This window comes from Zingiber officinale, chromosome 5B, assembly GCF_018446385.1.
Source record: "Zingiber officinale cultivar Zhangliang chromosome 5B, Zo_v1.1, whole genome shotgun sequence".
Classification (NCBI taxonomy): Eukaryota; Viridiplantae; Streptophyta; class Magnoliopsida; order Zingiberales; family Zingiberaceae; genus Zingiber; species Zingiber officinale.
In genome coordinates, this window is record NC_055995.1 from 48,722,588 (window position 1) to 48,747,973 (window position 25,386).

The following is a 25,386-nucleotide window of genomic DNA, read 5'->3' on the forward strand; positions in this document are numbered from 1 at the left end:
CCACATCCTCTTTGGTGAGGGAGAAAACCCTGACATTCGTCGTAACTGGCGGGGCTTCCAATCTCCCTTGGCTAATCGGAGTCCCTTCTATGGCAACTTGCATCTGGTGTAGCTGTGAGGGGGCACTCCTGTTCTGGTTATTCTGCTGGGATGGTGCCTGGAACTAGATAGAGCAATCTCTGGCCATATGTCCTTCCCGTTCGCAACTGTAACACTTTTTCGTACCCTTGTGGCATACCCGGAATGCTGCTTCCCACAAGTGGTACACTGAGGGTACTTAGGTTGCTTATTCGCTGGACCTCCTTTAGTGTTGTTCCATTGCTTTCTTTTTCCATTAGGGTTTCCTTTCCAGCTTGCTCTGGTACCTTGGGGTTTCTGTCCTTCTGTCTGTGCTTGATTCTTACTCTAGTTCATCGTCTTCTGATAGTGTTCGGTGATCAGGGCACTGCTGACCAGCTCTTCTGTAGTCTGTGGTCTATTAATTCCACCGGCCACATTCAAAGCTATCTCAGGTCGGAGCATCTTCAGCATCAGTCTAACCCTTTCTCTTTCCGTGCTGACCAACTCTGGGCAGAGGCGTGCGAGACGGTTGAAGCACTTCACTGCTTCGTTAACTGATAAGTCACCTTGTCGGAACTCGGTGAACTCGTCGTAATGTCGGTTTTTTAACCGCATATGGAAAAACTCCTCGAAGAACTCTGCTTCGAAGTCCGCCCAGTTCATCTGATTAACTTGTCTCTTGATCTTAACCCATTCCCACCCTTGCGTCTCTAGAAAAGCAAAATGATACGCACTTAATCTTTTCTGGTACGGGCCAGTCCAGCAGTTCCACTATACTTTCCATCGTCTTGAACCAAGCTTGGGCGTCCCATGGCTCACAAGTACCCGAGAAGTTCTCCGGCTTCAGCCTTAGCCACTGTATTAAGTAAGTCTCCTGTTGGACTACTGGGGCAGGGGCTACCGGTGGTACTGGAGCAGCTGTAGGTATGACGGGCAATGTATTTTGATTTGCTGGTGGGGTGACAGGGTTTCCTTGCTGATTCATTAAAGCAGTGATTACTTGTTGTTGTTCTGTGATCTGACGCTGGAGGTCTGTGACCACTTGTGTCAGCTCTGGTGGAGTCACTGTCTCATCGGTCCTGTTACCACCTCTTCTAGCCATATCTATCTTCATAAATGACAATAAGGCTAGCATAAGTCCATGGTCATCCCTACTTATATCCGTGCATATTAAAACATCGCTTATCATACATAAAGGCAATTCATATCAGTTATACTTATGTTCATGCATACTAAAAGCATTTCTTATCATGCATAAAGAAATAGAGTAAGTACAGAGATTCTTACTTGGAGCAGCAGGATGGAGGCTTGATGTGTGTGTAGTGGGAAGGCTAACATGGCTCTGATACCAACCTGTAACGCCCGCCCCTCTGGTAGGGCGGGGTTACGGGAATATACATGCATATTAATCTATTTCTAAAACAGCGAAAGTATTTATTTATATATTCTTTTATGTTTTTAGATTTACTTTTCTTTTAAACACCAATAACTAATTATCTAAACATTTATAATCATATGAGCATGTTAAGCATAGTTTTAAATATAAAAAATCATGATATCAATTTTCAACATAAGCATGAATAAGTATTAAGTAATCATGCAAAACATTAACATAGGGTAGGCATAGTTCATATCAAGCCTAAATTAACATAAGCAGGTCTTTTTCCTTAGTTGAGCCACCACCACACACATCTCTTGCCCCTCCTGCTGCTCCCTTAGTTTATCCATCCTTTACCTTTATCTATGGTACAAGGAAAGTAAGCTATAAGCACACAGGCTTAGTAAGATCCTTTCCTACTTACAAAATCCATGTATCATAGCATAATCACATAAACATATATCATGGTGACATAATCACCTAAAACATCATATCATGTAAAAGAGCATCATAACATATCATATCATATCATTCTATATAAAAGCATCATGTCATACTTTTCATATCATGGAAAACATCATGTCATATCATATCATATCATAAAAGAGCATCATGTCATATCATATCATATCATAAAAAAGCATCATGTCATCTCATATCATATCATAACCTATCATATCATAAAAGTATATGCAAGATGTCTTTCAAAAACATGTGTCATGTCATGTGCAAGATGTCTTTTAAAAAACAATATCATATAATACTTAAATATAATCTCAACATGAGGGCCCGGCTATGTACCACATAGCATAAATGCGCTCAATCCCTAGGACAGGGTAGCTAGTCCCGAACCTACTAGGGAACTAGGTCCGTACTACGTCCGTCGACCTAGGGGCGAACTGAGGAGCCCATCCCTTGGACACTAAGGTCTGGTACAAGCAACATAAAAAAGTAAAATAGCATGTCTTATTTACTTATCATATCATGAAGAGTGCTCTTAGTCCCAATTAATAGGGGAGCAACTCTTAGGCCTTTACTTGTCATATCATAAAGAGTTCTCTTAGTCCCAACAAAAAGAGAAGCATCTTTTAGGCCCTTACTTGTCATATTATAAAGCATGCATACTTGTGCATATAGCCCATCATAAGAGTCATTATCATGCATGATTCATAAGCATACATAAGTGAGCATATAACATATCATAGGGAAACATAATCATGCATGGAAAAACATTAACTAGCATCTCCTAATTCATATCATAGCATGTGAGACACTTACTAAATCACAATTAGGGTCTCTAACCCTAATTCCATGAAGTGGCCGAAATATACATCTCACAAATACCTCAGCCACAAGCGGCTGGAATAATAACAACAAAATAAAACATCACCACGCAGTTATATATAATCTATTCAGCCTCTGGCTGTCACAACCACGCAGTTAAGATAATTTAACAGTAAAAATAATACTCTGACTCGAAATCCACCCTACTCCACTACACTCGTAAAGCTCAAATCCGACGAACTCACCTCTTCTGCCGTCCAGGCAAGCATGTAGTAGAATAAAAACCAAATCCAAATCCATCGATGTAATAAAATCTATACCATGTCCATAAGTAAATAAATCCAGAACATAACAAGTCTAAATAGTCTAGAACAGAAAAGGAAACCAAACGAAAAACCAATCACATCCTCGAGGTCTGCAGGGACCAGCAACTAGAACTCTCTCCTGACAGCATCAACCTGAAAATATCAACAATGGAGGCGGGGTGAGTCCAACACTCAGCAGGTACAATTGATATGCAAAGTAAAGAAATAACACATAGCACTAATCATGCGTACAGTCTCCTGATAAAGATAAAGGTAAATGCAAACCGAAGAAGACAGGAGAGAATCTGTACTAACCAGGACCCGGTATAAGGATAAACAGTCCGAAAGGTATAGAAGACCTGTATGCATGTCAATCAAGGTATCCAAGCAATGTGCAGCATATAAGTGCAACAAACATAAAAACAAACAATAAATGCATCATGCATATGATGCATATGTCATGGTCACCCCTGACACCAGTCAGCCGACTCACAACAACAGTGGGACCGAGTGGGTAGGGCTGTGACAACCGTGCACTCAGCAACACTACTCCTGATAAGTGATCGAGTGGACGGGATGCTGTCGGAGTACATACGTACTCCTACCCCAAATCATAAATGGGGGAGCGCCATGCTCTCATCTCCCGGTACACTGTGACGGGGAGGGATCTCTAACGTGCTACACGCTGCGTCACACTACCCATGAGCGGACCAACGGAGCACCGGAAGAGCCAAACTGACATGCTACCACGCTGTGTCCCGCTACCCATGAGCGTCACAACGGAGCACCGAACAGTGATGAAACTGGCAAAGTGCTCGACAATAAAGGAGCAATCAATCACTCAGCATGCAATCATGCGAATGGTGCATGTCACTAAACATGGTAATATACTAAACCAATCTCTGGACATATCATAATGTGCACCAAAGCGAATGAATCATATCAAGGTATCAAACCTAGGTCCTAACATGGTAAAATATGGTTATATCACTACCCATGAGCATGTGGAATCAGGTACATATCCATACAAGATGTAAACAAGCAATCAATCAACAGGTAGCATGTATTGGGCAGTGTTTAACCGAAACAAGTAAGAAACACAATTAATGCATCTTGTTAATTTAATTACTAAGCATATCAAAGACAATAAGTCAAAAGTACCCGCCTCCAATAAGAATGGTCCAGTCCGACAAATCGAGATACTCGTCTCGCGTCAAGGTCCTGTATATCAAACATAATGTCTAGTTTAGCTATTTCTATCATACCACAATTAGCCAAACTACATTCTAATCCAATTTAAGAAATTCTAAATTGGATCCAACTAATCCATCCAACACAATTAATGAACCCTAATCAACACATTAACCCTTGAGCATAAAACTCAAATCATGATCCATCACCTGAACAAACAACTAATTACTCACTACTCAAGCTGCACAGATTAACAGCCTCAATCCTGTAAATGAGTCAATCCTCACTTAATGAACACACTTTGCATCCAAACCTCAACAAACTTATAACCAAAAATCAAAATGTCTTACCCAATTCCTTGTGCCGGCACTACTGATGATCGGCACCGGCGACCAAGTGGATCCAAACTAGGCACGGGAGAGGGCAGATCAAAAGAGACCAGTGAGGGATTGTTCTGCCGTGATGCGCCTGTGCGGAGGTGACCGAGGAAAAGAGGGGAAAAACGGGCGGCACCGTGAACGAAGGTGAAATCCGGCAACAAGGTGGCGATCGATGTCGATGGCTGTGAACCCGGCTGGAGGCTAGGGCTCGGAGTAGCCGACGCTAGGCCTCGACCGTCGACTGTGGCGGCGCTGTCGCTCGGCGGAATCAGCGGAGTAATATGGCTAGGGCAGAGGAAAGGGTGGCCGACACTCTCCGTTCGACGGCGGCAGACGGCGGAGAAGCTAGGGCGCAGCCTCGGCAGGAGTAAGCTCGGCGGCGCTTGGCGCTGGGAAGGAGGCGAAAGAGCCGACGCTGTCGCGAGGTAAGGGGAGAAGAGTTGGCGACTCGGGCAGAAGAAAAGAAGAGGAGAAACAAGGAACCGTCGGGGTCGGGGAGGTTAGGGCACGGGAGAAATCGGCGTGAGAGGAGAAGGGAAGAGGGCGCACGGGTTTTCGGCAAGGAAGAGGAAATAAAGAAAAAAAAATGAAAAAGGATAAGGAAATATAAAAATAGACATTTCCTCGCTTAAATGGGTAGCCTAAACAGGCTTTTCCGGAACCTCGTTTTATCCCCGTAAACTCGTCCATACGAGCTCCGAAAAATTCCCGGAAAATTTCCAAAAATTTCAGAAAATTCCCTTATTAATATTCGCCTATTTTCGGTATTTTACATTCCCCCCCACTAATAAAAATTTGGTCCCCAAATTTCGTTATCTGCCATCAGCAAGTACTAACAACCGATATAGAAAGTATAAATGCTGAACGGTAAACTGAATCACATACCTCACGTAAAAAGATGGGGATACCGAGCTCGGATAGTATCCTCAAGCTCCCAAGTAACCTCCTCGTCTGAATAATGCAGTCATCTGACTTTAACCAGCCGGATAGTCTTGTTCCGCAACTGACACTCTTTCCGATCGAGAATCCGTACCGGAACCTCCTCATAAGTAATGTCAGGCTGACTGGAACTGGAATATCTGCCAGCACATTTGTCGGGTCATGTACGTATCTTCTCAGCATCGATACGTCGAATATATCATGAATGCCTGACAGGGACGGTGGTAGTGTCAGTCGGTAAGCTACCGCTCCGATCCTCTCCAAGATCTCAAAAGGGCCAATATACCGCGGAGCCAGCTTACCTCTGAGGCCAAACCTCTTCACCCCTTTCGTGGGTGAAACTCGCAGAAATACATGGTCGCCAACAGAGAACTCTAGTGGTCTGTGTCTCCGATCAGCATAACTCTTCTGGTGGTCCTGCGCCTCTGACATCCTCTGTCTGATAATACAGACCAACTCTGCATCCTGCTGAGCTCTATGAGGTCCCAACAGCTGGGCCTCTCCAACCTCATCCCAGAGGACGGGTGTCCGACAAGGTCTACCGTACAACGCCTCAAACGGTGCCATCTGGATAGCCGAATGAAAGCTATTGTTGTAGGCAAACTCTACTAACAGCAGATGGTCCTCCCAACTGCCTCCGAAATCCATAACACATGACCTCAACAGATCCTCTAAAGTCTGAATGGTCCGCTCTGACTGTCCATCTGTCTGTGGATGGAAAGTTGTACTGAAACGGAGCTGTGTGCCCAAGGCCTGCTGCAGACTCTGCCAGAAACGAGACGTAAACCGTGGATCTCTATCCGAAATGATACTCAACGGAACACTATGTAGCCTGATGATCTCCCGGCAATACAGATCTGCCAATCGACCCAGGGGATCAGTCCTCCGGATCGCTAAGAAGTGCGCGGATTTGGTTAATCGATCAACGATTACCCAAATTGCGTCATGGCCTCGTCGTGTCCTCGGCAACCCTACCACAAAGTCCATGGTAATGTGATCCCACTTTCACTCAGGAATAGGAATCCGCTGAAGTAATCCTGCAGGTCTCTGGTGTTCAGCCTTCACCTGCTGACAGATAAGACATCTAGCTACGAAATCCGCGATGTCTTTCTTCATGCCGTTCCACTAGTAGGAACGCCTCAAGTCTCGATATATACGGGTTCCGCCTGGATGAATCGCATATCGAGAACGGTGAGCTTCCTGAAGTAGCTCCTGTAAGACCGGATGAGACTGAGGTACGCATAATCTGCCTCGGACATATATAATACCCGATTCGTCTCGTGTGAACTCGGTCTGCTGCCCGGAAGCTATCTGGCTGTAAATAAATTGCAAATACTGATCAGCAGCCTAGGGCTCTCGTATCCTCGTCCTGATCAACGACTGAGCACCCATGGTAACCAGAGTACCCTGCTCTGTCTGTCCTTACCCCTCAAGGCCCAAACCGGAGAAACCTTAAATCAAGTCTGTGACCACAACTCGGTGGCAAGCTAAAGTCCCTCCGGACTTCCTACTAAGCGCATCGGCAACCACATTAGCTTTTCCCGGGTGATAGCTAATGGTACAATCAAAAATCCTTCAGGAACTCCATCCATCTCCTCTGTCGGAGATTAAGTTCCTTCTAAGTAAACAGATATTTGAGACTCTTATGGTCAGTGAGAATCTCAAATGTAACGCCATATAAATAATGTCGCCAAATCTTCATGGCAAAAATAATGGCGACTTGCCAAGATTATGTACAGGGTAGATTTTCTCATGCTCCTTCAACCGACGAGAAGCATAGGAGACTACCATATCGTGCTGCATCAGAACAGCGCTCAAACCCTGAATAGATGCGTCGGTATAGAGGACATATCCATCCTCTCCAGAAGGTAAAAATTCAAAATCGGAGCTGACACTAGTCTCCGCTTCAGCTCCTAGAAGCTGGTCTTGTCATCCTCATTCCATGTGAACTTCACGCCTTTCCAGGTCAAGCGTGTCAGTGACATAGCTATCCGAGAGAACCCTCAACGTATCTCCGGAAATATCGAGCCAAACAAAGGAAGTTGCGAGCCTCTTCTATAGACTCCGTCTACTTCCAACGGTAACAACCTCGATCTCCTGTGGAACCACGGTATACTCCTACTGGTGACTGTGTGTTTCAAACATCTCACAGAAGACAATCAAAATACGCACTACTGATCTTCACATCTAGACGTTTCCATCGAAACATCTCTAAAACTATGCAAAGATGATGTGCGTGATACACCTCAGATCAGGAATAAAACACCACGTCGTCAATAACGATAACGAATTCTGATCCAATATCATAGGGATACCCAAATCATCTAGTCCATGAAAACATCTAAGGCTCCGCAAGCCCTAATGGTAAAACCAATACACATAATGTCTGTATCACAGACATTCCCAATCTATAAGATCCTCGACAATAAACAAATCTGATCACCAACGATATTAATCACCAAAGAATAAATCCTCCAGTGTGAGAGCAAAGCTCCATCACACGAAATACCACATGTGTGGGAGCAACGCTCTACCACAAATAATCCGTAATAGGTGAGAGTAACGCCCCACCACAACAATCCAAAAGATGTAAGAGCAACGCTCTATCACAAACCAACTATAATATGTGGGAGCTCCGCTCCACCACAACCAATCCATAAGCGTCCAAGGCACCTTACTATCCAACTAGAGGCTGCACGAGATCACTCAACCACATATCACTGTAGGCAGCCAAAGGTATAAACAACCTAGTAAACAAATCAAATCCATAGTCAACTCTATCATCATCCTAGTGGGTTGGTCACCCACTAATAGGAGAATTAGTTGACAGGGTTATACAACCAATAACATAATGTAGACACTCAGCATTCTACATTCAACATAGGTAGAATCATCATGATGCTACCCACCATACACCTGGTACACATGCACACACAACATATGTATAATCGACATAATCCTCCAATTTGTACACACCAAACACACTCATAGCACAGGTATAAATCAGTGTGATACCTCCAACAATACCTATCAAACTCGTGTGCATATATCAACATAGGTATAATCAACAATACACCTCAACAACACTCACATGACATATGTACACCTATGCCAAGAGTATAATCAACGTAATACTTCCAACAAATCATAATCGACACGAGTATACTCTCAAAACAATCATATAATAAACAATATACCTCAAATATTACACCCAACACATATGCACATATCACAACTCAGATTAGATCGATAAGATACATCCAATAAAACACTCAAACATATGTGCACATTCCACAACATAGTTTTTTAATTGACAAATACCTCCAATAAATAATCAGACATGTATGTCTAACCACTCAGGTATAATCTACTAGAAACCCACAATAATCATATGTAGAAAGGTGTACGACCCAAAAGATAAAGTCAGAATTCAAGAACATCAAGACACTCTCATTTTTTTATCCTCAAAAATATTAGCCCACATAATATCAGATGAATAAGTCTCTACTCCCCATGAGGGCAAATTAATATTCCATACATCAAATCATTACTTATCCACATAGTCCAATATTAGAGGAAGCAAATATCAATTTTATCATCCTGTTAACTAACCACAACTAACCAGATTTATTACAATTCATAGACACACTCAACCGTAAACTCTCTAGCACCCGATCTATATCTGATCACCAACTATAATCATCAAACCTGTGAATATCATACATGACACTCACTATGTCACCATCAACGACAACCCAAATAATAGATCATCAAAATAATTATCCACTAATAGATCATCAAAACAAATATCTAGTAATAGATCATCAGACAACCACATAACATTTACTCTCATAAATCATTAGAAATCAACACATCACAATATCTGATCTCACAATATCCCTAAATCATTCTCAATAATGATCAAACATGATAACTTCCCAAATGAACAATTTTCATTGTATCAGATACCCTAATATCCAAAAGATATGAGTATAAAAACTCTACTGGCTAAATCAACAGGAATATGTAGACATCATCCATTAACCAGCTAACAATAGCAGAGGCTGGTATGTGCCTCCATCTCCTACTAGTAGTAACAGAAGTTAAAACTACTGATGGTATAATCTGAAAAATCACCAGAGACTATAATCCTTGATCTCTATTAGGTCAATCATGCTCAATGGCTAACCCATCACATGTAATATGTGTTACAACAAGCAGACAGGTACTACATAAAGAATGCTAATACATGTCATAAACTATAAAATTAAACATCATACCTATATGCCGTCTGGAGATGTTCCGTCGCTGTCCAGTCCCCAACTTATGACCTCAAAATTCCGAACATGAAAATCCACTGAAGTCCATATAAATCCGAAACGGAAGTCCGAAACATAAATATAATAGAAATCCGTAGCTTCGAAAATAAATACCCAAGTTAATAATAAACTGGCTAACCCTGAAATCCAGAACACCGAAGCAGGTATCCACCCGCTCTGATACCACTAAATTGGTATCAGATAAATCCCGAAAATCCAAAATACAAAAATCCAACAAGTATCGCCAAACTTGGCGCTTTGATACCAAGTAAATAAATTGGTAACAGGTTATCCCAAACATCAAAAATACGAACCAAAAGATCGTATACCTGTGCTCTGATACCACTAAATGTCACGCCCCAAAGGAGTCCCTGTCCGAGAAAATTTCGGCAGCATCTCCCCTGTATGGTGGACAATCTGAAACTTTTCTACATCTCACAAATACCTCAGCCACAGGCGGCTGGAATAATAACAACAAAATAAAACATCACCACGCAGTTATATATAATCTATTCAGCCTCTGGCTGTCACAACCACGCAGTTAAGATAATTAAACAGTAAAAATAATACTCTGACTCCCACTCGTAAAGCTCAAATCCGACGAACTCACCTCTTCTGCCGTCCAGGCAGGCATGTAGTAGAATAAAAACCAAATCCAAATCCATCGATGTAATAAAATCTATACCATGTCCATAAGTAAATAAATCCAGAACATAACAAGTCTAAATAGTCTAGAACAGAAAAGGAAACCAAACGAAAAACCAATCACATCCTTGAGGTCTACAGGGACCAGCAACTGAAACTCTCTCCTGACAGCATCAACCTGAAAACATCAACAATGGAGGCGGGGTGAGTCCAACACTCAGCAGGTACAATTGATATGCAAAGTAAAGAAATAACACATAGCACTAATCATGCGTACAGTCTCCTGATAAAGATAAAGGTAAATGCAAACCGAAGAAGACAGGAGAGAATCTGTACTAACCAGGACCCGGTATAAGGATAAACAGTCTGAAAGGTATAGAAGACCTGTATGCATGTCAATCAAGGTATCCAAGCAATGTGCAGCATATAAGTGCAACAAACATAAACACAAACAATAAATGCATCATGCATATGATGCATATGTCATGGTCACCCCTGACGGCAGTCAGCCGACTCACAACAACAGTGGGACCGAGTGGGTAGGGTTGTGACAACCGTGCACTCAGCAACACTACTCCTGATGAGTGATCGAGTGGACGGGATGCTGTCGGAGTACATACGTACTCCTACCCCAAATCATAAATGGGGGAGCGCCATGCTCTCATCTCCCGGTACACTGTGACGGGGAGGGATCTCTAACGTGCTACACGCTACGTCACACTACCCATGAGCGGACCAACGGAGCACCGGAAGAGCCAAACTGACGTGCTACCACGCTGTGTCCCGCTACCCATGAGCGTCACAACGGAGCACCGAACAGTGATGAAACTGGCAAAGTGCTCGACAATAAAGGAGCAATCAATCATTCAGCATGCAATCATGCGAATGGTGCATGTCACTAAACATGGTAATATACTAAACCAATCTCTGGACATATCATAATGTGCACCAAAGCGAATGAATCATATCAAGGTATCAAACCTAGGTCCTAACATGGTAAAATATGGTTATATCACTACCCATGAGCATGTGGAATCAGTTACATATCCATACAAGATGTAAACAAACAATCAATCAACAGGTAGCATGTATTGGGCAGTGATTAACCGAAACAAGTAAGAAACACAATTAATGCATCTTGTTAATTTAATTACTAAGCATATCAAAGACAATAAGTCAAAAGTACCCGCCTCCAATAGGAATGGTCCAGTCCGACAAATCGAGATACTCGTCTCGTGTCAAGGTCCTGTATATCAAACATAATGTCTAGTTTAGCTATTTCTATCATACCACAATTAGCCAAACTACATTCTAATGCAATTTAAGAAATTCTAAATTGGATCCAACTAATCCATCCAACACAATTAATGAACCCTAATCAACACATTAACCCTTGAGCATAAAACTCAATTCATGATCCATCACCTGAACAAACAACTAATTACTCACTACTCAAGCTGCACAGATTAACAGCCTCAATCCTGTAAATGAGTCAATCCTCACTTAATGAACACACTTTGCATCCAAACCTCAACAAACTTATAACCAAAAATCAAAATGTCTTACCCAATTCCTTGTGTCGGCACTGCTGGTGATCGGCACCGGCGACCAAGTGGATCCAAACTTGGCACGGGAGAGGGCAGATCAAAAGAGACCAGTGAGGGATTGTTCTGCCGTGATGCGCCTGTGCGGAGGTGACCGAGGAAAAGAGGGGAAAAACGGGCGGCACCGTGAACGAAGGTGAAATCCGGCAACAAGGTGGCGATCGATGTCGATGGCTGTGAACCCGGCTGGAGGCTAGGGCTCGGAGTAGCCGACGCTAGGCCTCGACCGTAGACTGTGGCGGCGCTGTCGCTCGGCGGAAACAGCGGAGCAATATGGCTAGGGCTGAGGAAAGGGTGGCCGACACTCTCCGTTCGACGGCGGCAGACGGCGGAGAAGCTAGGGCGCAGTCTCGCCAGGAGTAAGCTCGACGGCGCTTGGCGCTGGGAAGGAGGCGAAAGAGCTGACGCTGTCGCGAGGTAAGAGGAGAAGAGTTGGCGACTCGGGCAGAAGAAAAGAAGAGGAGAAACAAGGAACCGTCGGGGTCGGGAAGGTTAGGGCACGGGAGAAATCGGCGTGAGAGGAGAAGGGAAGAGGGCGCACGGATTTTCGGCAAGGAAGAGGAAATAAAGAAAAAAAATGAAAAAGGATAAGGAAATATAAAAATAGACATTTCCTCGCTTAAATGGGTAGCCTAAACAGGCTTTTCCGGAACCTCGTTTTATCCCCGTAAACTCGTCCATACGAGCTCCGAAAAATTCCCGGAAAATTTCCAAAAATTCCAGAAAATTCCCTTATTAATATTCGCCTATTTTTGGTATTTTACATCTTCGATGACATCAAAGGAGATTGAGGACATGTAGGCAGTTCTTTATGCTTCGGCAGTTAGACAACCTAATGTATGCTATGCACGAGATCAGAAATCTGTTTTGCCAAAGGCATAGTTAGCAGATATCAAAGTAACCCTAGACAAGGACATTGGACTGCAGTAAAGCATATATATTAAAGTACCTTAGAGGCGCTAGAGATTATATGCTAGCTTACAAGGCAGTTAATTTGGTCCCTGTGGGTTACACGGATTTTGACTTCCAATCGGATAGGGACAATAATAAGTCGACCTCGGGGTTTTGTGTTTACTTTAGGAGGAAAAGTCATAACTATGGAAGAGTGATAAACATAGGTGTTTTTCTGGACTCCACCATAGAAGCTGAGTATATGGCAAGCCTCTGAGGTAGCCATAAAAGCTGAATGACTTAATTACCTCAAGATAGACTTAGATATGATTTCTAGTTTGTCCAAAGATTATTACAATTTATTGTAATAATAATGGTGCAGTAACAAACTCGAAGAAATCATGAGTCTATAAGGCAAGTAAACACAATAGAGCGCAAGTACTACCCAATACGAGAAATTGTATAACGAGGAGAAGTTGTTGCCGCCTAGATTGCATCAGATGATAACCTAAGGTCCTTAAGGAAAGAGCTTTTTGAAAGGCATGGGAATCAGATGTATGGCAGCAGATATGGCAGCTTAGTCTTTTAGTATAAGTGGGAGATTGTTAAAGTGTATACTAAAAGCCTAGCTTTTGGTATAAATATTTATCTAGAAATAAGAATCACATTGGTCAAATGTCTACATTTATGATAAATGTAGTTGCTCAATTAATTTATATTGTAGATAACATGGTGTGTGGTGTCACACACAGAAGATCATGTTATTGGTTCCTTATAAATTATAAACAGTAGCTCACGACCAAGATGGAAAGGAACAAACCATTGGAAGGTCGTAGTGTAATTAGGTATTAGTTTATCTTAACTACATAATTACACTAGTACACTTAGAGTGTATTGAGTAGGACCATTTGAGGTCGTTCCTTTTATATTGACTTTATGAAGGAACAAAGACCTCAGTTATTATGGAAGTGTGTGCTCTTAATCCTAATATAATAACAAACATATATATTTGATATTTATTTCTTTAATTTATCAATGGGTGAGATTTAGTTCGATGAATCAATAAGCCCGATAAGTTGGGAAATGATATCACTTATAGTGTGTGTTGTTGATTATAGAAGGAAACTGTGTCCTAGTAATCTAGGTTGAGAATGTCCCCAAGAGGAGCTCATAAGGATTGTCATGTTAAACCCTGCAGGTGGACTTAGTCCGACATGATGATGAAGTTTAGTGGTACTACTCTTAGAGCTAGATATTAATTAAGTGAGTTGTCAGTAACTTACTTAATTAGTGGATATTTGTTATCTTAAACACAAGGAGACTAACACACTCATAATAAGAAGGAGCCCAAAATGTAATTTGGGATTGGTGCGGTAGTTCAATAATAGTTCTTTAGTGGAATGAATTATTATTGATGAAATTAAGTTGTGTGTTCAGGGCGAACACGGGATGCTTAATTTCATCGAGAGACCAAAACCAATTCCTCCTCTCGGTCCCTATCGTAGCCTCTAGTATATAGAGATTTATACCCACCACATACCCACCTTCTTATCCATCCAATGGGGCCGGCCAAGCTAGCTTGGAACCCAAGCTAGGGCCGGCCAAGATCAAGTGGATGAGTCATGTAGGTGGCCGGCCAAAGCTTTGGTCCCAAGCTTAGGTGGGCGACCACTAGAATATTAAAAAGGATTTTTATTAAAATTATTTCTTATGTGGATATCATGATTTTAAAAGAGAGTTTAAAAATTAAAAATTTCCTTTTATATCTTTCTACAAAAGATTAAGATTTGTAAATCATCTACATGTTTAAAAGAGAGTTTAAAATTTGAAATCTTTCCTTATTTGTTGATTAAAGGAGGATTTTAAATTTTAAGAAAATTTTCCTTTTTAACCATGTTCATGATTTAAAAGAAAGTTTAAAAATTAATAATTCTCTTTTATTAGTTTCTACAAAAGATTAAGAAAAGACTTGATATCTTTCCTTATTTGTAGATTAAAAGAGATTTTAATTTTTAGAGATAACTTTCTTTTTATCCACATGTTTAATAGAAATATTTTAATTTATTAAATTTCCTTTTTATAAACCAATCATGAAGGGATTAAATTATTGGAGAAATTTTTATAAATTTCCGGAAACAAATTAGGAAGTTTTAATTCTTGTTTTAATTAAAACTTTCCTTGATTTGGGGCTTGAGGTGGCCGGCCATTGTATTTGAAAAAGAAAATTATTTTTAATTAAATAATTTTTCTTTTCAATGGAAAAAGAATTAAGGAAATTTTTATTAAATTTTCCTTATTTGCCAAGACCAAGGATTATAAAAGAGGAGGGGGGGTAGAGGAGGCTTCAAGGTGAACGACTCTATTCTATTTTTCTTGCTCTTTTCCTTGGTGGTGTGGCCGACCCTTCCTTCTTCTCTTCTTCTTCTCTTTGTGGCCGAACCTCTTCATGCTTATGGAGTTTTAATTGGTGGTCGGATCTAGCTTGAGGAAGAAGGAGAGAAAGCCTACATCCCTTGGAGCTTGGTTGGTGGAAAAGATCTTCATCTTTTGGAAGCTTTGTGCTTGGCCGAAATTTGAAGAAAGGAGAAGGTGCTTTGGTGGTTTCTCATCTCGGAAGATCGTTGCCCACACAACGTCCGAGGTTAGAAGAGGAATACGGTAGAAGATCAAGAGGTTTTCTAAAAGGTATAACTAGTATTTTTTCTTTCTGCATCATACTAGTTATTTTTGGAAATAATACTAAATACAAGAGGCATACGATTCTAGAGTTTCGAATTTGTTTTTGATATAGTGTTCTTTTGTTTTTCTTTTCCTTGTGATTTGATTGTTCTTTTCGGTTAACCTAAAGTTATTTTAGGAAATTAAATATTAGCTTTCCATAAAAAGTTTTGTCTAGTCGGTGGTGGTTGCTCCCATATCCAAGAAGGCCATGTGCCTCGCCACGTCAGTACTGGGAACCAATTATGGAAATTAATATTTAATGGAATTAATAACTTAAGGTGACTTGGGTCGAACGTGTTAAGTTCCGCAGGAGATCCAAGTCAAAACCTAAAAGAACAAATAGATTAACTTTTGGATCAAACGTGTTAAGTTCCGCAGGTGATTCAAAATTTAATTTAAAAGAACACATGGTAGCTAGGAAAAGGTTTAGACCTTTGTACAAAATTTTTGTACAGTGGAACCTCTAGGTTTTCCGAGTAGCAACCAACAGAAACACCCCCCACTACTGCCACTAAAGCTGATATAGATGCTTATAAGAAGTATCAAGATGATGCATTAGATGTATCATGCCTTATTCTTGCCACCATGAACTCTGAGCTTCAGAAGCAATATGAGAACATGGATGCTTATGATACAGTTGACCATCTTAGACAACTATATCAAGGACAAGCATGACATGAGAGATTTGAGATCTCTAAGGCTCTATTTCAATGTAAAATGTAACAAGGAAGTCTAGTAGGATCATATGTCTATTGAGTATGTAGAAAACCTACCATGATTGGGATTTTCATTGGGCCAAGAATTGGTCATTGACATTATTCTGCAATCGTTGCTTGAGAGCTAAAATCAATTTGTCATGAACTATAACATTAATAAAATTGACAACCATTGCCTAAGATGTTGAGCATGTTGAGAACTGCTAAACTCAATCTTAAAAAAGTAAAGCCTAGTACCATTTTGATTGTGCAAAAACCAAAGGCAAATAGAAGCCCAAAGGTAAGGGTAAGTCCCAAGCCAAACGCAAGGGCAAGACTCATGCATTGAAATCTAAAGGTGGGGTTGCTAAGGAAGCTACTTCCACTGAGTTGAGACTAGACACTCGAAGAGGAAATGTAAGTTGTACCTAGAAGAACTAAAAAGGAAGAGAAGTAAGATTTCTACCTCATATATATGTTATAAAAGTCAATCTATCTATCTCGTCTTCTTGGATATTAGATACCGGTTGTGCATCTCACATTTGTACTAATGTTCAGGGCTTTCAAAAGACTAGATCATTCACAAAGGGTAAAGTGGACCTACGAGTAGGCAATGGAGCAAGAGTTGTAGCTATAGTTATGTACGTAGATTATATACACTTGTTTAGCATGTTTTGACACATATTCACATATTTTACGCATGCTTTGTCTATGCACTTTTATATTCTTTTCCTTACTTTCAGCATAAATACACCCTTCTTTTCACCCACAACCCCTTTCAGTTCTTTCCCTTCCTTGTCACCTTTTATTGCTAAGGCCATGGTCATGGATCCTCCTCTTTGGGGGCAACTTTTGTTGGACAAGGTGAGATCTATATATGAGTTTACTGGGATTTTTGCTTCGGCTACCTCACGGGTTCAAGGGATCGTCTTAAGAGAGGAAGCTTCACAGTTTAGATCTTTTATCCAAAGATGCAGGTGCTCTGAAGGACCCAAGAAACTTCAGAGAAATTTTTACTACTTATAGAGGGGCAGCCAAATGACCCATGGGTGTTGTGTGAAGGGCACAGCACATGTTACCCTTGGGCTAAAATTGGTTGCTCCACTTGCTGAGATCATACGGCTTGAGAGGGGAAGTGATTTTTACACTTATTTTTCCTTTATGGAATGAATCAATGTTTCCCTGTCTCGTCGCCCTTGAGCTTTTGTTTTTTGTTGCTTTCTTCGTCCCGGGCAAAATATTGCCTCTTATGAGCCTTGACAAGCTCGGACGAAGTGGGCTATTTCCCTCTCTGCTCCATGGTAAGTTTGAATCTAGTGGGGCTGAAATTTTCTAAGTGTTGTGAGAACTTGTGTTTGTGAACTTGGTTATTTGTCTGAGGCTTACTGTTCTAAGGGAAAATGTATCATTATGTATTTGATCAGATTCTAAATGTAACAATGGACTCTTGTATTGAATTAAATGATTCTATGGAACCCTTCTGTAATTTACAAGAGTAAATGTAATGCTGAAATCATGACCGAGGCTGTCTTAACTATGGGCATATTTTTATATCACGACTAATTTTAAAATCATATCGGCTAATACAACATTATTTCGATCAAATATTAGTTTGTATTTCATAAGGGCGTTAATTTGAAATCTATCATTCGCCTAAATCTTCATCCTTAAATACTTTTGTTTTTAGCCTGGGCTTAGTCAAAAGTTCAATCCCTTTTATTTTATTATGCCCAGTCGATCACGTCTTCTTTCGAGGTTTCTGAACTGGTGATTGGTTCTCCTTTGGGTGAGAGAATGTTCGAGGTACTACCAAATCGTAATCCGATTCGCCACATCTGATATAAATGCCCCTCTTTTTTATGATGACCTGACACATATCCTTTCTGGCCGCCACGTCACGTAGGTCTTTTGCCTTTCTATTTCGATCCTCACCGTCTGCTGAGATACCAGTGTTCTGATCTGACGACAGTTGTGTGTTTTTCAAAACCCTAAACCCTTCGTCTCCTTTTTAACCTTGTCCTTCCTTTTTTCTTCTCTAGAGTTCTTTTCCTGTTGCTGCCTTCAACCAGACCTCGTGCTCACAGTTTCAAGACAATCCCCCTTCTTGTCTTCAGTAAGTAATCCATTATTTTCTTAGCCTATACCTTTGCCCATGGCCGCAGAAACAATTGCTCCTTGGTATGTCCATATGTCTTCTACCTTTGATAAGAATGCTAGATTCTCCATCCGTCGTCAATATGAAATTCCTAAAGAATACAAAATCCTACTCCCGACACCGAATGATCGGCCTCATCATCCCCCTGATAACTGCGTGACTTTTTTCAGGGATCAGTTGATAGGGGGCTTAAGATTCCCCATTCCTCCTTTCTTGATTGAGATAAGTAGGTATTTTGATATTCCTTTGTAGTAGTTTGCCCCTAATGCATTTCGTTATTTATGCGGTACTTACATGTTGTTTCGTCTACGAGATATTCCTCCTACTCCTCAAAATTTCTTCATGTTTTCCTATCCCAAGTACTCGGAACCTGGTGTCTTCTTATTCCAGTCGCGCACTAAAATGGTCCTTTTTGGAGATATGTCGGCGTCTCTCAAAGCCTGGAAATCTCGTTTTTCCTTTTTAAAATTTCCGGGACCTATTCCTTGGTCTCATGCTTGGAAATCTTTCTTGCCTCCCTTACTCGATGTTAGAGAGTTTCATCTTCTTCCCACTTTTCCTATTTATTGTGAGAAGTTATTAGGTCACTGACTCTCGATCCCGAAATGGTTGAAGGTCGATCTTCTATACCTATTTGGTTTAAGCCCCGTCAAACCTGATACCCACATTTCCTTAGGTAACATCTTGTTCTTTTCTTCTCACTTTTAACTGCTTAAACTATTTTTCTTTTCTATACAGTGGAGAGTTTTTATGATGCTTTGATTGACAAAGAAGTACGCGTGGAAGAAGACTTGCTTCGCGCCAAGGAGGTCGAATTTCTGGCAGCTATCGCCCCTCCACCCTCAATTGAAGAGCCGACTTCCTTAGCCGAAGTACCTAGCTCTTCAGGGGCTCGTGAGGTTCCTGAAGGTTCTCCCGAGGATCCTGCTATAGAGATCATTCCCAATCCTATACCCCCTATTACCTCTCCGGTGGTTGCTGCTGTCTCCTCATCTACCTCTCTTCCTTTAATTGAGCTCACGTCTCCTGGTAGCTCGGGTAAATTGATAGCTGAAGTTTCCGCAGGCAAGCGTCCAGGACGCAAACTAACCAGGGCTCCTCCCTCAAAAAGGAGGCTCATTCTTCCTACTGACGAGTTGGTTTCAGAAGGCTTTGCTCCGGGTAGTCTTCCTTCTGATGAGCCGACGCTGCAGGAGCTCTATCCTTCTCTCAACTTTCCTACCTGGCCTTTCTCCAGTGCCGGCGCCTCTGGAGATGTTTCTTTTACTTTTCCCTTATCTATACTAACTTCTGGGTCTTTGCCTTCCTCGCCCTCCTCTTACTTAGTCTTTGCTCCCCCCTCTATTCCTACTTCTTCCTTCTCGGTCGGTTCTTCTGCCATTCCTGTTCTCCCTATATTATTAGGGGGTTCTTTTGCCAGCTCTTGGGATGAAGTTCGTCCATTTTTGAAGAGCTTTCTATTGCTGAGGCAATTGATCGCTTCTCTCACAAGGAGAATCAGGTATGCTTATTAACGCCTATTTTTTATTTTTCAACTATTATCTTATGGCTTTTCATTACATTTCAGCGATGGTTAGAAAATATGGGTATCTCTCGACTACTGCGCAACCAATATACTGAGAACTAGAGGTTGAGATCGGAGAATGACAAGCTAAAGCAAAAGGTTGTTGAATTGTCTTCTACTGCGTTTTCTGCTGCCGACAAGGAACAGTTCGAAGTACAAATTGAAAACCTTCAGGCCAAATTTAAATCGGTTACGGACCTCAATCGAGAATTGACTTCCAAGCTTGGAGAGCTAAAGGATAATTATGAAGCGGAATTGACTGAGAAGCTCAAAGCCTTACAGCTGAAAGAGGATGAGGTAGCCTCTTTGACCACCTCCCTTGATTCGGCTAAAGCTGAGGCTTCTGCCAAAGAAGATGAATTAAAAACCTCTCAGATGGCGTTGGTAGTCTACAAAGGGGGCGAGGATGTTCGTTATAAGGAGCGAGCCACGGCCATGATTGAATCTCCCGAGTTCAACAGACCGATCGTGAAGTCCATTCTATCCGCTTTTACTGCAGGAGCTCAAGGGGCGATTCAGCAATTAAAAGAGGAGCATTATTTATCTCGCGATCCTCCTCCTAATTTCTTTAACAAACGCAAACTAATTGAAAACAAACCTCCTGATTTGTACCCTAAGTTGACTCTAACTTAGGTTCGAGTTATTGTGATTCTGTAATGATAAGCTCGTGTGACTTTGATTACTCCTCTTGGATTGTAAATCTTACTCTTTCTCAGGATAAATATCTGTTTTCTGTAAATGTATCTAATGTTATTTGGTTTATCATAACGCGAGATTTCCCTATGGGTCTTGTCTTAATGATCGACCGGTATATATTAAGATTGATAAATACCGCCCGATATTTTATAGCTTAGTTATATTTCGCCCGATTTAACACAGCTTCGTCATGCTATCCTTGATATTGGTCGATTTGTTTTGCTCGACCGGTTTACCATTGTATCCTCATATGTCTTTTTCCGCATAGTAATTGAGTCTCACTGGGTTTTATTATAACGTATATTATTTGCCTTACTATAATAAGCCTTTGGTCAATATATTTTGAATGATCTTTATTTCGGCCGATTTATCAAAACTGTCCGATTTTCATCTACGGATTTCTTCTATTAACTACTATCCGACGCTTAACTTCCATTTTAATATATCCACACCCCAAACTTATAGTTTATTGTACTAATTTCTATTTGTCCTTGTCAGGGTTTCCTAAGAATACTTCTGAGGAAACTCACACCTTTTTCCGAGGTAGCTTTTTTTAACTTTACTTTTTTCTCCTGATTTTATTCTTTAATATTATCACCTATTTATGACGATCGATACTCCAAGCACCTTTTTCCCCTTTTGCTGTTTCATCTTAAGGGTTTTAGCACAAGGCAAAAAGAAAGATAAGGGCTTACGAAGTTTTCTCTTGTTTTTCTTCCTCTTTCGTCTTCTTCCTTGATTCCTTTTTCTATGATTGCTTCTCCCTATGGCGGTTTCTTCTCCTGCGTGGTTTCTCTCATGCTCTTCTCACCTCACAGATACAGAAGAAGTGGACTTACAGGCAACCTATGGTTTTCCTTCCTATATCATTCGTCCTGCTCCTCATGAGGGTCCACATCTTCCCCCCTAGGATGTATTTCCATCTTCAGGGACCAAGTCTTATAAGGTTTTAGATTTCCCCTTCATCCTTTTTTCTGCAATGTCAGCCGTTATTTTGATATCCCGCTAAACCAACTCGTCCCTCAATCTTTTTCTATTCTAATGGGTTTCATTGGGGTATCGAAACTGTTGGATTTCCCCTTGTCTCCCCGTCTTTTTCATCACTTCTTCATTCCTCGCCGAGTAGATGTTGGCGTTTTCAAGTTTCAGTCTCGTCCCAAGGCCATTCTATTTAACCGCATTCCTCCTCAAGGTGAATGGTATCGTAAATTTTTCTACATGCGTCTCCCTTCTCCCCCTCCGTTTCCTATCCAATGGATACATGATTTACCTCCACTTCCGGACATCCATGATCTTCTTAACGATCCCTCTGTTGCTTCTGCTTTACCTAAACTGCGAGGAGCGAAATTCAGTTTGCCACATCTAATTGAAGAGGGCTTGATGTTTCCCCTCGAGATAGGCAATATTGACACTCCTTTGGATAGTTCCTTTGGTGAGTATAATTATTTTACTTCGCCTTTGCTGATTAGCATATCTCTATGATGATGATGTTTATCCTCTGTATTTCAGCCGATGCTATTATTCTGGCTTTTATGTACAGGAATTCTGCTATGACCAAGTCCTTTATCAATAATCTTGGAGAGAAATGGTTGTTGGCTCGCCGATCCGATCCTAATCCCTCTACTTTGGGCTTGCTTTCCGAAGAAGAACGGCGAGCAGAGGGTATCGCACTCATGGAAGAGGAGGAAGAAGAGCCTTTTGCTACTTTAGTTAAAAAGCCAAATCTCACCAAGGACTCTCCCTTTGGCGATTTCTTTGGTACTTTTGTGCAAGCTCCTCTTGTTCCGGCGCCTATTTCTTTTGAGAGAGGTAAGGCACCGATGACTCCCACCAATATTATCTCCAATTCTGCTCTTCGGATGATGAGGCCCGGTCTGCTTATCTCTTCTTCTTCGGATGATGAGGCCCGGTCTGCTTATCTCCTCCTGCTTCTACCTCTGAGATGGCCGTTATCCTTCCTGTGCCTTCTACATCCTTGGCATTGGCCTTGCCTCCCTTGGCTTATAGGCCTCGAGCAAAACGAACACCTTGCCGGAGATCTTCCCCCAGTGTCAGCCCTTCAGCTGTTAGTGTTTCCACAATTGCAACGACCCCTCCTACACTGCTACCTTCTATTCCATCTAGTTCCTACCCTGCTCCTCCTGCTTCTACTATCCCTTTTCCTTCTATTGCCTCCTCTTCTTCTCCGTCTCTGGCTTCCTCTATTACCCCTCCTTTATTTAAACTGGCTGCGGGCTTACCTTCTCAATTGGGATAGCCTTCTAGTCCTCCTGGCTATGGCACTTTGCAACTGCAAGGTTTATTGGCCGAATCTTGGATGCAAGGTTATGAACAACTACGAGGCCTTAGTCTCCCACATCGAGCGGATCGCCATAGTCGTCAGGCAGTGGCCGTAAGTATTCCTAGTTATGTGTTATTAGCTTTATAACTTCATCTTTAACTTACATTATCCTCTTGTTTAGTTTCTCGCCACAAGTCTACATATCGATCAACTACTTACAGCTAAAGATCATGATAATAATAAGTTGAAAGCTCAACTGGAGACATTGAAGGCTGCTTCGCCTTCTTCTATTAGTGATAGGGCTCAGTTGCAAGAGAAGGTGGCCTTGCAAAATCAACAATTGGGAACCTTGAAACAAGAATTGGAGGAATGTCAACAACTGCTGAAAGACAAAGAGCTTGCTAGGAGGACGTTAGAATTACAGGTGGAGAGGTTACACTCTGGTCTTCGACTAGAGATTGCTTTGAAAGAGAAAGCTCTTTCAGATGCTTCTCAAAAAAGCCTTATTTTAGAGAAAGTAGAGAAGCTCCATAATGCCTGTCTTTATGACCAAGCCCAGGACTTAGCCTCTCATGATTTCATTCTCCTACAGGAACAAGAGCAAAGGAAAGCTCAAGAGGTTGAATTGTCATTGCTTCAAAAGGAATTGGAGCAGCTTAAATCAGAGAATAATGCTTTGAAAGATCAAAACGCCAAGCTAAAAGCTGATTTTCAAAGTTACAAGGAGCAAGAGAAGAACCGGTGGGAGGAATGACGTCAGGCTTATTTGAAGTCTTCAGCCTTTGCTCGGGAATTTGTTCGTAGGATAGTAGGTGCTCTAAACCATTCTGTATCGGGAGTTCTTCAATAATTAAGAGAGGGTGGTTATTTACCCCAAGAACCTCCCCTTTCTTTCATAAATCGCCACAGGCTTAATGAAGAGGCCCGCGGATTTAAAAGGCACCTTTCCGAATGTTTAAAGAAATTATTTATAAAAGACTTGTACTATAGGAGCTACTGATGAAAAAACAAGTATAATTAAAGCTTGTGTAATTAAGTACTTGCAGTGTATAAGAAAATTTTGATACTTACTTGCTTCTTCATCATGCTGATTTGAGAATGTCCCTTCTGAAATATTTTTGATTGTTGAGTATAAACTTTATTCGAGAATTCCTGGTTTATCTTGTGAAGTTAAGCCCTGTCCCGATGAATTCTTCTGCGGACCACATATGGTATATTTCATAATTCCAAAAGAATGCATAATTTCAACTGATCTCTGGATAGAAAGCGGTGTAAGATTCTTGAGTTCCGAGCTGAATATATTATTCCAGGCGAATTTTAAATAAAGACTTTAAAATGGATAGGCCTCCAAATGAATAATGCATCATATGTATAGCATCCCTTTTGAATTCCAGCCTCATGTCCACATAATCTCGGTTGATTAGGTCTTGAAATTATAAGATCTCTTACTTGTGATTTGTGATGGTTTAGAAGATCCGTTCGAGTTGCAGACAATCATCCCTTTTGCTCAAAGATAGTTTAGAGACTCTGGTTCCTCTTATGAAGACCCGACCGAGTTACTTCATAGAATTTCTCGATCGACTTTTTCTCTGGAATATTTTAGAGTCTCCGGTTCCTCCTATGAAGACCCGACCGAGTTACTTCATAGAATTTCCCGATCGACTTTTGCTCTGGAATAGTTTAGAGTCTCTGGTTCCTCCTATGAAGACCCGACCGAGTTACTTCATAGAATTTCCCGATCGACTTTTGCTCTGAAATAGTTTAGAGTCTCCGGTTCCTCCTATGAAGACCCGACCGAGTTACTTCATAGAATTTCCCGATCGACTTTTGCTCTGAAATAGTTTAGAGTCTCTGGTTCCTCCTATGAAGACCCGACCGAGTTACTTCATAGAATTTCCCGATCGACTTTTTCTCTGGAATAGTTTAGAGTCTCCGGTTCCTCCTATGAAGACCCGACCGAGTTACTTCATAGAATTTCCCGATCGACTTTTGCTCTGGAATAGTTTAGAGTCTCCGGTTCCTCCTATGAAGACCCGACCGAGTTACTTCATAGAATTTCCCGATCGACTTTTGCTCTGAAATAGTTTGGAGTCTCCGGTTCCTCCTATGAAGACCCGACCGAGTTACTTCATAGAATTTCCCGATCGACTTTTGCTCTGGAATAGTTTAGAGTCTCCGGTTCCTCCTATGAAGACCCGACCGAGTTACTTCATAGAATTTCCCGATCGACTTTTGCTCTGGAATAGTTTAGAGTCTCCGGTTCCTCCTATGAAGACCC